The following is a 13,464-nucleotide window of genomic DNA, read 5'->3' as shown; positions in this document are numbered from 1 at the left end:
TGGTTGCAATAAAAACAATTATAACAAAATACAAACTACTAAATAAAACGTTACAAAGGTTTTCAAACAACCATGGCATGAAGAACGGTGCAGGGAAGTCTTGCACATGATCTTGCCGAACAGGAATTTTGTTAAGGTTTCTACCATGTTCTCCACCCTCAACAGTGTCCAAGGTGAGGTTGAATGGAGCTCTGAGCAGCCAGGTCTAGTGGAAGGTGTCCCCACCTGTAGGCACACAGGTTGTGGGAATTGGGAGTGGGGCTGTGGCTGAGCCCCATCCCCAATGGGCTGCAGCTGTGAAAGGCAGGTGAGCAGTGTTGGAGGTGCTGAGCCAGGGAGTGCTGGGGGGTTACTGACCAATCACCAACGGGAGCACAGGGCTCACAGGTGCAGTGCATCAGCAATGAGGAGTAATAAAATGTTAGGCTAAAGCACAAGGGCAGATGCTTGCAGCCTTCTGAGGTGATGTGATGTTACTCTGTATGGGCAGACACCGGAAGCCTTCTGATATGGTAAGGTGTTACTCTGCGTGGGTTGGATCTTTCTGAAATTGCGTGATGGTGCTCTGTGTATGGTGGCCCTCTCAGCTGTGACATACACTGCAGCACCCCTTCATGGCAGGGGTTGGACTTAGATGATCTTAAAGGTCCTTCCCAACACAAACTCTTCTATAATTACATATTTTATACTTGTCATGCAATGTGAGGTTTAGCTTGTGCTGGCAACTGCAGTGCACATTCTTAAAGACACATTTACCGCCTTCGGTCTCTTTTGTCTATCCTACTCAGATGAAGTTAACAGAGATGCAGCACCATGTCCTAAAATTCAGCTTTCTAGATATGGGATTTTTACCTGTTTTTGAAATACTGCATAAACATCTAGACTTCTCTTTACAGTACAAGGACATTTTTCTGTATGTTGACACATGACCATTTATCAATCAAAACCATTTCAATTTATGCTATGCCTTGATGATATTTTTTTCTGGAAAGATTGAGTTGCAACATATAGGAAAAGTGCAACAAGAGATCCCTGTGCAATGTGGTGCTAGAAATAGCTTTTCAGTAATGCAGACCAAGAAAATTCATTGAGGAAGAAAATTTGTTTAATATAATTATAATTGATAATTTGAAAAGATGGCAAGAGTAAACCTAAAAATATCCAGATGAAAAATATGTGCATAAACATGGGTGGTGTATACAATGTTATAACATTGATGGCTATTAGTATTTCACCAAGATAATTGTTCCTAACATATTTAATTTTGTAAGACTCACTGGTCAACAATCTCCACCCTTTCTCACTTTGAGCTCAAAGCTGGAGTGACTCAAGTTGGATCATGGTGCTGCAGGTCATACCCAGCAAGTTTTGAAGGAAGAGGTACAAGGAAACTCTTAGTAAAGAGACTGCCTGCAGTTGGATTTGTTTGGTTTTGTGCCAATGACAAAAGTATCTAAAATTAGCTGATGAGGAATACTGGATTTGATAGCTCACACAATTCCTCTGGTTTGAATGGTATGAAGAGGAAAATGATTTTGTATTATCAGTGCTGGGATGTGTGGAAGACTGTTTTGCATTACATTCTTTCCTCTTCACAGTTGTATCAGTGAGAAGCTGGTTTATGATCTCAAAGGACAGAGAGTGATGAGACAGGGAAGAACTGGGTTCTGAAAATGCAGGGAAAAGTACAAAAGGAATATTGGAGCTGGACCAGAAATGACATAAATTAAGATGTAAGTTAAGGAGTTAGGGAACCTACAGATACAGGGGAAATAATAAATCCAGGTTTAACAAGAGTAAAAAAAGAGTGAAACTGCTTGAGGGTGAGAACATCAGCACTAAGATTAATGGTGAGCAGTGATAGCAACTGCCATGCAAATACCACGTTAAGCTAGGAAAAGTTATAACAATAAAACCTAAAAGGGAGCACATTCCATGCAGTCAATCTGAGTTCACAGCATATTCAATTTTATAAGACCCACTGGACAATATCTAGGAAATACCATCAGGTGGTCACAATGTGAGGCATGATGTTACATGTGCTGCAAAAATCTGTCATGCTGCAATGTCTGTTGAACACAAGCTGAAAGAACAGTCTAAACTGCCAGTAAATATAAAGCGAAATGAAAACAAACACTGCAGTGCATGACTTCCTGTGGGATTTGATATTAATCCCCACTTATGAGGAGTAGTCTGTACAACATATTTTCCCTAGGGGACTTGTGAGTTATCCAGCTAATCCTTATTCAAGGCATATGATTTGTATCCAGCAAGAAATCACACGCAGTTTTTTCAATTAGCTCCAAATATACAGTATTGATAATAAAGTCTGTGTGATTAGATTTAAAAAAAAAAAAAAACTTTGGAAAACAAGCTTAATGTGCACATTCCATTATGCAGTGATCAGTGCTATAACCTAGGAGGTATAACTTTAAGCATCTGAGTATCTTGTTATGGGGTCTGTTTGGACTCAGTTCATCACCTTTATGTTTTCAGTAATTTCTTATCCTCTTGTTACCTACGTTTTTAAAATACAAATTAAAGATTAATTGTCTTCACCAGTTCTCTAGTTGAGCCTGGTGATCGATGTGCTGGTTTTGAACTCTCCTGTGTTCACTATTTGAACACAGCTTTTTCAAATTCTTTTGCTTAATATGTTCTTCACTCCTAGCTGACAACCCCTGTACCTCCTCCATTCTATGGAAGAGAAAAATTAAAAATCTTAGAGCAATTTTTGGAGGCTGTCATATAAAAGACACTGGCATAGAATATTAGGTCATGACTACATGCTTTAATATATATTCGATCCATTTCTCTTTGAGTAGGACAGTACTTGCTGGCAACTAAATCTAACTTAATTTTGATAATATGAATACTGTAACTACTGAATAGACCTTCCAGAAGAGAGATGGTTCAGTTCCCTGTGAGCAAAAAGAAGTGAAGTCCACTCTTCTGAAGGCCACAGGGTAGATCAGACAGGCTTGGATGAACTATCAGCTGGTGTTCAGTGCTTTCAAAAAAGCCTTGAGAAATGGGAGAATGGTCTGTGTTAGCAATTAGATCTTTCCTAAACTAAGCCTAGGCATTGTACGTTTTCAGTTTGTGCAAAAATACTTCATTTTACTTTACATGAAAATACTTTTCATGTTTCAAGACTGACTAGAAGGCAAAAATGCCAGATGTTACATATTTGTTACTTCTTGTAGTAACATGCATGTGGTACGTATGCAGCAAATATTCCAAAGACTGAATCTTGGCATGGGACTACTAGCATGCTAAATATAGAAATTATATTGTTCAGAATTTTATTTCAAGAGTTCAAATTTGGTATGTTGCTGCTCATTTAAATACACATAAGGAGGTGGAAAGGATATGGGATATTTTAAGTTTTCCAAAATTTTCTTTAAGCAACATTTTCTATGTAGCTGGCAGCTCTTTATTTCCACTGAGATGAGAATATTTGCCAGAAATTCCTTCCTTGCGAATGAAACATAGACTGAGTTTGTCCATTTATTTAAAATACACAGATTATCAATTTGCATTTCATACTGAAGCCTTTTAACACGGTGAGTGTAGATAAGGGTGAAGAACTTTGCCTTCTCAGAATCACACAGGACCTCTCATAAGTCTTGGGACTGTAACAGGGAATTCAACAGTGCATTGCAGTTGTTAGGTGCTGCTAGCCTCAGCTCTGAGAATGTTTTGCTGGGAGTTTGGGTGACTTGATGTGCATACCTGTGTTAGTTTGCATGTATGTGTTAAGATTAATACTGGTTTTATGCCTGTGATTTATTGTGTAGGAGCATGGTTTCTTTTAAATGGGCTTCTGCTGTGCTGGAAAGAGAGTATTTTCACTTTGTAATGTAAGATTTTCCTATATTCATTTGAAATGTGGGCTTGTTCTTTTTGTGTCTCCTTTAAGTGGCAGCATTTTAGATCCTGAAGCCAGTGATTTCCCCAGTTAATTTTGGGAAGATGCCGCAGGAGCTATTGAGACCATAAAATTCACTTTCTCGCTGTTCCCATGACTGAACAACTACAATAGCTTTGCTGTTAGGGCTGTGTTTGGCCTTCAGCTCAGTATTTGCTGAGTCAGAAGGAGAATTTTTATCTGATTGGCCTTTCTGCTGCTTCACGCAACAGTCAATTCATAGTGATCTCAGTTGCTTATTGTTCATAACTTCCAACAGAATTGTGCCAAGGTGTTGAGATGATCCTGGCTTCTTATTGATAAATGGGTCAAGTTCTTGCTGTTGAGTATAATCTGCTTATTTTATGCATCAGAATTTTATTAACTTGGGTAAGATATCAATTCAGTTTTAGGTCTGTAAAGTATTCCAAGCCTTTAGCTGTTCTGTAAACACAAAATTCTTAGTTGGCTCAGAAAGCCCATAAATTTCAGTAAGAAGCAGGAAAGTCTGTGTGTGTCTTACCAGTTGGGTTACTATTACTGGATGGATTTGTTCCCTGAGAGCTGGAAATAGAGTGTCATGAAATGATCTTTTACTCTGTCCAGAGAGTCAAGTTGCAATTATGCTTTGTTGTAGAAATATTTCACTTTCCATTAGTTAACTTTACACGTTTGATGAAGGTAGGAAGACAAGGTGAGGAAGTGGGAAGGCAATTTCTGCCAATTCCAAGTAATAAAATGCTACCAGGGGTCTGGTTCTGAAGCCTTTGTAGCAGATAATGAGTTAATCAATGGCATCAGCAATCATTTCTTTTGTCAAGTCAACACAGTACTTAGGTAAGAAATGTTTCTTGTATGTTATGTGCCACAGTCAGTTCTAAATACTTTTAAAACTCTTGAATCCTTGGATGATTTACCAACCTATACAACAGTCTGAATGTCTAAAAAGAGAACCCATTTGTTCTCCACACACCATCTCTCTAAAGAAACAGAAACTAGTAGATGGAAATTCTGAGGACATGAGATTCTTGCCAATGTGAGGTTGGACTCATGCTGATGGTTAACTTGCTGAACACCAGGAGCATAAGAAGAGCCAAGACTATTTCCTCTCTTTTACTGCATAGTAAAAATCCATCACAAAATTCAAGAAGTACCTTTTGAATACTTAAACTTAGTTTGTGATCAACAGATTATCTTCCATGATTCAAAGGACTTTTCATCCTTGTAGCTGCCAGGCATGCTAAAAAAGAATGGACTCTGTGACATTGCTACCCCACATACGAAATATAAATCACTGAGAAACAAGCATAAAAATTATCATGTTGGTTTTTCTTTTCGGCACTTACTGATTTGATTACTAGTGGGCAAGGTCAGTCTAATGTCTCATATAACTTTCCAGAGCGTGAACTGTACTTAAAAATTAACTCAATTTATGGTTCCCTGAGGAACAGCTATTGTCATAATCTCTCTTTATTCCATCAGAAGAAACCTGAGCTCAGTAAAGTGTTTATTGTGTGTAAACCACATACTGAACTCTTGTATATATGAGAGCTACCTAATGGACCCAATTTTAAGAAGCTGTATGTAAAATTGTAAAGCTAAAATCTCTGTACCTCTGCCTAGTCCCAGTGTGCACCAAAATCCTTGAGGCTGCAGAAAGAGTTGTCTGTTGGCACAATTTTGTCAAACTAATGCTGACCACTCAAGTGGAATCCTAACAAATTGAAATCATCTGGATACACTGACAGAAGCCAAAAAACTGACTTTATATTGCTTTTTCCAACAGAGCAACCAGACCACAACACTGGACCATGTGGGTGGCCTCACCCACTTACATATACAACATTTCTGGAAGTGAAATGGCTATGAAATCACTAAGCATAAAACAGCTCATTTGTCCTGGTGCCTTAACAGGCTATGATGAGCCATCTTTATGGCCAAAGTTCTCAAATTCAAGACAAGGAAAATTTGACAATTGTGCAATTAATTTACCTCATGTGCAGAGCTAAGTATTGGAGGATTGGCTTACCAAGCACTACTGTGTGTAGAGGTTGATGTGTATCCTTCTGAATGACAAACTAATATACTGGAACTGTGCTTTCTAGGAAATCCATTTTTACTTGTTCTAGGTACAAGGAATTGGAAGAATTAGGGCAAACAAGTAGATAAACTGCTTGAAGTTTGCTTTGCAAGGCTTTCAAGCTGTGTAAGTATCCCTTTTGCAAAGACAGGAATAAAGAAACAAATCTAATTTTTCATTTGTAGAAAGATTGCTGGGAACAGAATTTGCCCTATTGTCTTAATTTAATGCTTACAATCTAAAAAATACCTGAGAGCCAAGTGAGTATGATTCTGCAGCTGAGGTACAAATTGCTCTTAGAATTCATTAGGATTGATTTTGCCAGTTCCCCGAGCTACAACAATAGTTTGGGTAAAATGGAAACTAGATCTTGCCAGACAAAAAGCTTTTGGTTTCTGAATACATCTGATGGGAAAGAATTAAATAATTCACTTAATTCAGAAACAAAATTCTCATCAGGGCATTGAGGAGGGTGAGCAGAGACAAGGTTTCACTAGGAGTAGAGTTAGTCATTCTTTGAAGAATAGATGATGAATGAGAGTATCAGTTCATATTGGATTCTTTTAAAGGGAAGTCATTCAAGGAGGAAAAAATATTGAGTGTTAAAAGCAGTAGATAAAATCAAAGAGTTTCCTTTGTCCTGAGAAATTCTGACTTTCTGTTTGTATTACAATACCAAGGAACAACTCCAGTGTTGTAAAGCAACCCAAAACACACTGAGCATTCAAGGAGTACACAGTGAAATCATGTTTATTGTTCTTCAGACCATCATAATAGAAACTGTCAAATCTATATGCTATCACTTCAGATCCAATGATCATCTGATGAACATGGATTTTACTGAAGTTTCCATTAAGATTTTGTTAGAGTTTGCAATTATTTTATTTTTTGCATTGTTTGGCCCCTAAGAATGGATGTTTTCATCCATTTGTCCTGCAGCTGCAACACAATGCTTCTATGTATTGGTATTTGCGTGCAAAATGTGCAGCAAGAGATTGATGGTTGCCACGTGTGCCCAATAACAGCAAAAAAGGAGGGAAAAAAGTAGGATAAAACAAGCTTCTCCACCCTAGTAAGAGATTTAAATCATAACTGCCTCAGGAGAGAATTGTTTCCTCCTTCAGTAGCAGTCTAAACTCTTGAACACAGCGCAGCCAAGACATATCCCCTGAAAAAGTGACTGAGCGTTAAACAGTGTTACATCTCTTTTATGAAAAACATTCTCTGAAAAGCTTGCATAAACAAGAAGCCCACATGTTCAGCTCAACTATTTTTTTGGCGCTCTCACAGTATTTGTTGACTCATTTGGATTTTTGCATGTGTGTAACTCTTTAACTTCCATGCTCTCTGCACTGCAGGCAAGTGTTGATTTTTCTTTCTCAATCATCCATGGTTCAAGCATTTCCAGAATGAGCCTACACAAAAGTCAGTGGTTGCCTTTAAAATCTTAATGCATGATAGTTACAAAAAATTTTGTAAGAATAACTGTTAAAAGCTAAAATTTAAGAGTAATTACTCTATAAATATACAGCTAAATATTACAAGTATTAGCAATGATAGAAGTATTTGTTGTATTAAGTACTTGTTGTATCATCAGGGCTGAGATGATGACTAGAGTTAACATTGCAGCACTTTATATGTATAGAGCAGGAATTAAATTTCCCAAACTCATCCCCTCCCAAAACCCCAGAGAGTGTTTGCCAGATGTCAAAAACAGCAGCAGACAAGGTTTCAGGAAACCTACAGCCTGTTCTCAGAAGGATTGGTCTCATGCACAGCTTCGTCCAGCTCCTTCTCTCCCTTTTGGCTGCCTTGATACATTTTGCTTTCTTTGCCTTGTCAGTGGCATTTTTTCAGCGTGGAGTTTGTTTACAGGATGTGTTCAGACTGTATTTATTGCAGCTGGGTCCCATTCTCCATTTGGGCCCCTAAGCTCTACCCCTTCATCTTTGTTTCTCAAATGCTTTTGTGCACGTATAGAACAGTAGAGGCAAGACTGATGCCTCTTCAATCTTTTTTTGGTTTTGTTTTTTTGCTATAGTATTTTCATCAAATCTTAATTAAGCCATACTTTTAAGAAGTCATTGTCTGTCTTCCTTTTTGATATCTAACTTGAGATATGGTGCTTTCATCTGCTGAAGAATGCACAATTTCAAATGATTGAGTGATATATAGCACTAAATAGTCAAAATCAGATACTTTGAACCTCATATTTAGAACCAGAGTAGCTACCTTTTAAACTTTGTTTCCCACCTTTAAGAGCTGATAACATTCCTTCAAATCATGGAGGTGTATTTCTGTCCTGTCATACTGTTGTAATAAATTTCTCCTGAAATTCCTTAAAGGAATTAACATATTTGTTTCAAAATACAGCTTGGACAATACACTGTGCAGTCAGAGGCAGTATGTTAACAACAAGAAGAAATTTGGCTGTACCAATAAACTTTTGTATCTTTTGATATAGGACCATGCAGAAAATTGCCAAGTGGAGTTGTAAGTAAAATGCTGAATTAAGTTTATGCAGGCAACTTTCATTGATTTACAGCTTTCAGGCCTTGAATTCTGACCCCTAGTAACATTCTTTTAACCAAGTTATTTAGCATACAAATCTCAAATAATATGAAATTTTCTGTTTCTGATTATTAGGTTCAGAAAGCAGTTAAACATTTGTGTTCCCGAAGAAAGAGGCCAAGTATATTTGTAATATTTTAGATTATGTGTTTTTAAATATTTCTGTTTCTGCTGCTATTTTTGTGCTCAGTTTTTCAGGAGTGTGTACACAAGTAGAACAGAATGTCAGAGCCTGAAGTGGCAATTCCAAGCAATAATAGCTTTTTCAACTGCGCTGTTGTTGATACATCTGAACGCCTGTCCAAGTCTCTATGGATTCCGTGACGCCTTAGGCAATCTTGTATCTCAAATGCACCAATCTGCCACACGTGCAGACAAAGCCTTTGAGTACCTGCCCTAAATATCTCTCAGGCTGCCGGTTCATGATCCAGTGACACACACTGCTGTGGGACTTGTCGTGCTGAGAGTGAGAAGAGCTCAGAGCTGAGCGTCCCGCTCCTCACGGGCAGTAAATGCCACAGGAGGAGTGGCCTGGTTTGTGTCCCTGTGCCCCAGTCGAACGGTCCCACAGAGGAGCTGATGGTCCTCCCACCTCTCCTCCCTGTTTCCAGGGCAAAGAGTGGTCCTGGGTTCATGCCAGCAGTGGTCAGCAGAGAAAAGTTCCATTCTGATGGCTTGTCAGTCCTAAATGCCTTCAAACAGGATGTTTATTGGCATTAGGGTAAAGCAGATGATGAATATGAAAGTTCTGTGCATCATGAAATTGATATAAATTAGTTATGAACACATTTACTCAAAGTTCTGAAAGAGCTTTCAGCAGGCAGGCAGCAGAGCTGTTTGAAAATTATGGGAGAGATTTTGTGAGAGAGAACAACTTTTATCAAAAGTATTTTGTTCTCTTGCTGCATTTAAAACCCATAATTTATAGTCATTCTTTGGCTTGGTTTGCATTATTTAATATAACTAGCTCATTGATATCTTGGAGTTTTTTTGGTGTATAAATGTTGGTGTGGGAAATATGAAGAATGTGAATCATGTATGGCTGTCACTATAGTCCAGAGTGGCTTGTCATTTGTGGGCAGGTATTTTTTGACAACCTGCATAAAGAAATCAGAAGCAAGTATTTGGCAGATGTACAAGCTAATATCTTGCTGGTTCCTGTTTTTTTGACCAGCCTAAAGACATTTTAGGGGTAACAATAAATACCTAAAACTGATTTTAAAATTATTCTCCACTTGTTAAACTTGAAAATAGATAGCACATTTTTGTTCTCTTGTTACTTAAGAAAGTTTTTCCTTTGCTGTCACACACCAAAGCAAACATTTTTCATAGGGTCTTAAAAGAACACTACAAATAGATATACTAGCACTGATCCACATTTCATGCTGGTGACTTCATATCAGTTAGTTGTAACTAATGTCACTGGAGCTATTTCCAAATTATTTACACTGACAGAAAACCAGAAGCAATGAAGTTATAACCAATACCTATGAAGATGAATTCTGCTCTACTCCATCTAAAAAAGTGATATTAGCTTTAGGTTTCAAAATCACAGTCCTGTTCCTGCAAGCAGTACTTTCCCCTTTTTTCTCACCTCTTCAGCAGCTCCCCAGAATAATGACTGAGTCCTGTGTCCATGTGTGCTCTTGAAAGGTCCAACACGGCTACTGCTACCAAGAGTGAGTCGATGCCTATTTTGATTCTTTCAACAGAGTGCCCTAGGGATGCAACTTTTTATTAGCTACAGGCAGCTTTCTTAAAAACTTTGATTAAAATATGACTAAAGAGGTATACTGGCAATTTTGCTTTTGTTTCTATTTAACCAGATAAAAAAAAAAAATGTTCTGCTGAATTGCATGACTTCATGGACCATATTTCACGTTCCTCATTGAAATGTGGTTAAAATAATCTTGTACTTAACTGGTTCCAAACCTTCAAACAGCAATGTGTTTGGCTTTTTTTTTTTTTCATGTGTCAGCTTAAAAGATTTTTTTTTCCCCCTTGGTCTGTATTTATCAAATACTTACATATATAAAACATTCATTAATTAATATGAGCACTGTAATTCATATAAAACAATTATAGCATTTAGAGTTTTCTGAAAAGCTACTATTGCTGCCTTAGCCCTTTTAAAATATATTCTCCCCAAAGGACAAAATGTGATCTATTAATATGTATGCATTATTACTTTTTTGTAACTCTGACTGCTGATGTCTCTGAATATGGAAGCATTTAGAGGTTATAGACGGTCCGTTAGTCGGCTTGCAATTCTAAGTGCAATATTTTCTAAAACCTAAAAAGCATTATTAATTACCCTCTGTCTATATTAGAGAGTATAATATATTTTCTTCTGGAGATTTCACATTTCCTGTGATCCTGCAACAGCAATACTTGAACTTGTTAGGTTATTTAGAATAATTGGCAACACAGGGATAAAAATTTCTGGTTGACTGCTAATTGCACAAATTAATAAAAATAATTCATCTTACATCACTCTAGCCTTTAAGCAGCTTTCTTACTTTTTTTTTAGGATCCAGTGTTTCTGAGATTATGCATTCCCAGCAGAAGCAGTTTACCTTCTTGCAACTGAAGGGTAGGATATTTATGTGGAAAGGCTTGTAAAAGGAAAAATTGAGCTGATTCAATAATGCATACATTCCTCCCAAACTAGAATGAGGTATTTTTAATTTATTTTATATTTTCTACTTTATTCAAAAGTATCTTGTGTCCTTGCTGCTTAATTGGCTTGATAAAAAACATTTGTTATGCAGGTCTGGAACTCCAGGGAAGTGATTGGCTCCTTTTAAATGTTTTAAGTGTAGTCAGTTTGCTTTTTATAAATGAAATAAAAGAACTACTTAAAAAAAAATTTCAATTCTTCTCCATGATCAGTCTATTGTCACATGCATTTGGCATTCATTATATGTTAGCCCCAGGCGCCTCCAGTCTTGTACTCAGGCCAGCAGTAATTTGGTTTATAGAGATCATATGGCAGGGAAACAGACCTTGAAAGACAGAACTCTAAGAAGCATATTTGATGAATTTCCTATGATTTGAGTCTGGGTTTATTCTTTCCTGTTGTGGAGCAGACACCCTACAGCACACGCGCCGAGGCCCGATGCGCCTGAGCAAGGGGCCAATTAAATGACAATATGCGCACTGTTTTTTTGCACATCTCGGGTTGCATTTCCTATCAGAGAAAGGGAAGGGATGATGGGAGGGGGGAGGAGAGGAAGAAAAAAGGGGGGCTTGTAAAGGATCCAAATATGGGCAGGAAACCACACAGAGTGAAGGTTGCCTTTGTCATTAACAATTAATGTAACCACGAATGCTGGAAAAAAAATCTGCTGCGGCTGCGAGTGGCAGTGGCACAGCCAGTGCAGCACGTCTCCCGTCTGCCCTCCTTCCCAGCCAGCCTGGCATCCTGGGGCAGCCAGCTCCAAGGCCTCTGCTGCTCCAGCACATCAGCCAGCACCTAGTAACTCCTATACCCAGACCAACTATTTAACTCTTATACCCAGGTCTCCATCACGTTCTGAGTGTGCCTAACAGGTAGTGGAAGCCACAGATCCAGAAACTGATCTCAGAAATTTCCACAGTCAAATGGTTTTTTTGCTGTTAGCTCTTACCCTCTTGATTTGCATGCTAGAGATGTTATAGGCTGACCTATAATACATTTGGATGACATGGGAGGTGCTTCATACAGGCCACTGAAAGCCAAATTAGGCCTGAGCTAAGCGGTGAGGCTGGGTTTTGATACACTTATATACCACATCATTCTGGTCACAGCATTGATGGGATGCCACAAAAAGAAAGGTAATAACCACTGTGAGTGAATAGATATAAGTGTAGATCTAAACAGGCTGTTATACTTCCTACTTGGGTTCTTGTTTTTTTTTTTTTTTTTTTGATTGATTTTAATTCCTTTTCCCTTCCTCACTTCTCCTTTCCTCTCTCTTTCTCTTCTTTCCCCCCCACCCCCCAACTTCTTCTAGTAGTTTATAAATGCCACTTTTCATTAATGTGACCAAAATGTCATCAAGTAGTTTAATGCTCTTTAATGTCCTTGTATCGTTTACGTTTTTTGAACAGTGTGGAAATGAATCCCATCTGTGGATTTGCTAACATCAAAAAAGTTTGACAGGCTATTTAGACGTGCTACTTCACATTGCATTAGCATGTACAATGTCAGAGAGGCAGGAGCCTGAGTGAGGCCATACCGCACCACCTCACTCTTGACCCCTCCTATAACTGCTCTGAAAGTGGCAGATCACTTACCTCAGAAAATGAAAGTCAATTGTGAAGTATCTCAGCCTGGACAGGAGCCCAGAGGCCCCAGGAAAAGTGTGAAGCCTAAATAAAAAGAGGCAAAAATCTTTCTGGAAAAAAAAAAAAAAGAAGCACCAAAATCAAACCTATCCTCTCTTCCTTGCTGGTGCCAAGAGATCAGTATATCATCAGCTGGGCAAGTGTACATGTCCTAACATTGTCTGATGTCTCATTTTTTACTTGTAATGGGATTTTTTTTGTTTTTCTTTCGGGTGGTTAAATGCTTCCAAAGGCATATGGTTGCGTTTTTCAGGCTACTTTTTTATTTGTTTCCTCTTGCATGTTGGCCAACCAAAAAAATGTTGATGCTAAAATAGGGGATGCTGAGCTGTCTTGTCAAGACTGTCCTCACCCTTGAAACGACTTACCAAGCTCTTTTTTCACTATTCGAAGTGATTATTAAAGTACTCCCTCTGCAATACTCTCTGCAAGTTAGTACACATCAGAAAGGAATAATTCCTTATTTTTTACCCTTTATTGCTGTAGATGTCTCATAAACAAGGCTCATGGATTGAACTAACTGTTTAATATGTGATGGGTGCATTTTAAATTTCTTTGGCTTTTTGCCATGAGA

The 13,464-nt window shown here is 38.1% G+C and overlaps 1 long non-coding RNA gene across 1 annotated transcript; it reads left to right on the top strand.

Moving 5' to 3' along the window:
* Positions 1-452: 452 nt before the first annotated feature.
* LOC132075141 (uncharacterized) lies at positions 453-11,430 on the top strand. The gene is made up of 3 exons (XR_009418718.1): positions 453-512; positions 10,164-10,240; positions 11,092-11,430. It is a non-coding gene; the product is annotated as an uncharacterized LOC132075141 (long non-coding RNA).
* The last annotated feature ends 2,034 nt before the right edge of the window (positions 11,431-13,464 follow it).

The sequence above is a fragment of the Ammospiza nelsoni genome, chromosome 6 (assembly GCF_027579445.1).
Source record: "Ammospiza nelsoni isolate bAmmNel1 chromosome 6, bAmmNel1.pri, whole genome shotgun sequence".
In the NCBI taxonomy this organism is placed as follows: domain Eukaryota; kingdom Metazoa; phylum Chordata; class Aves; order Passeriformes; family Passerellidae; genus Ammospiza; species Ammospiza nelsoni.
The sequence above is the reverse complement of the archived record's forward strand: the minus strand, read 5'-3'. Positions and strand labels throughout refer to the sequence as shown.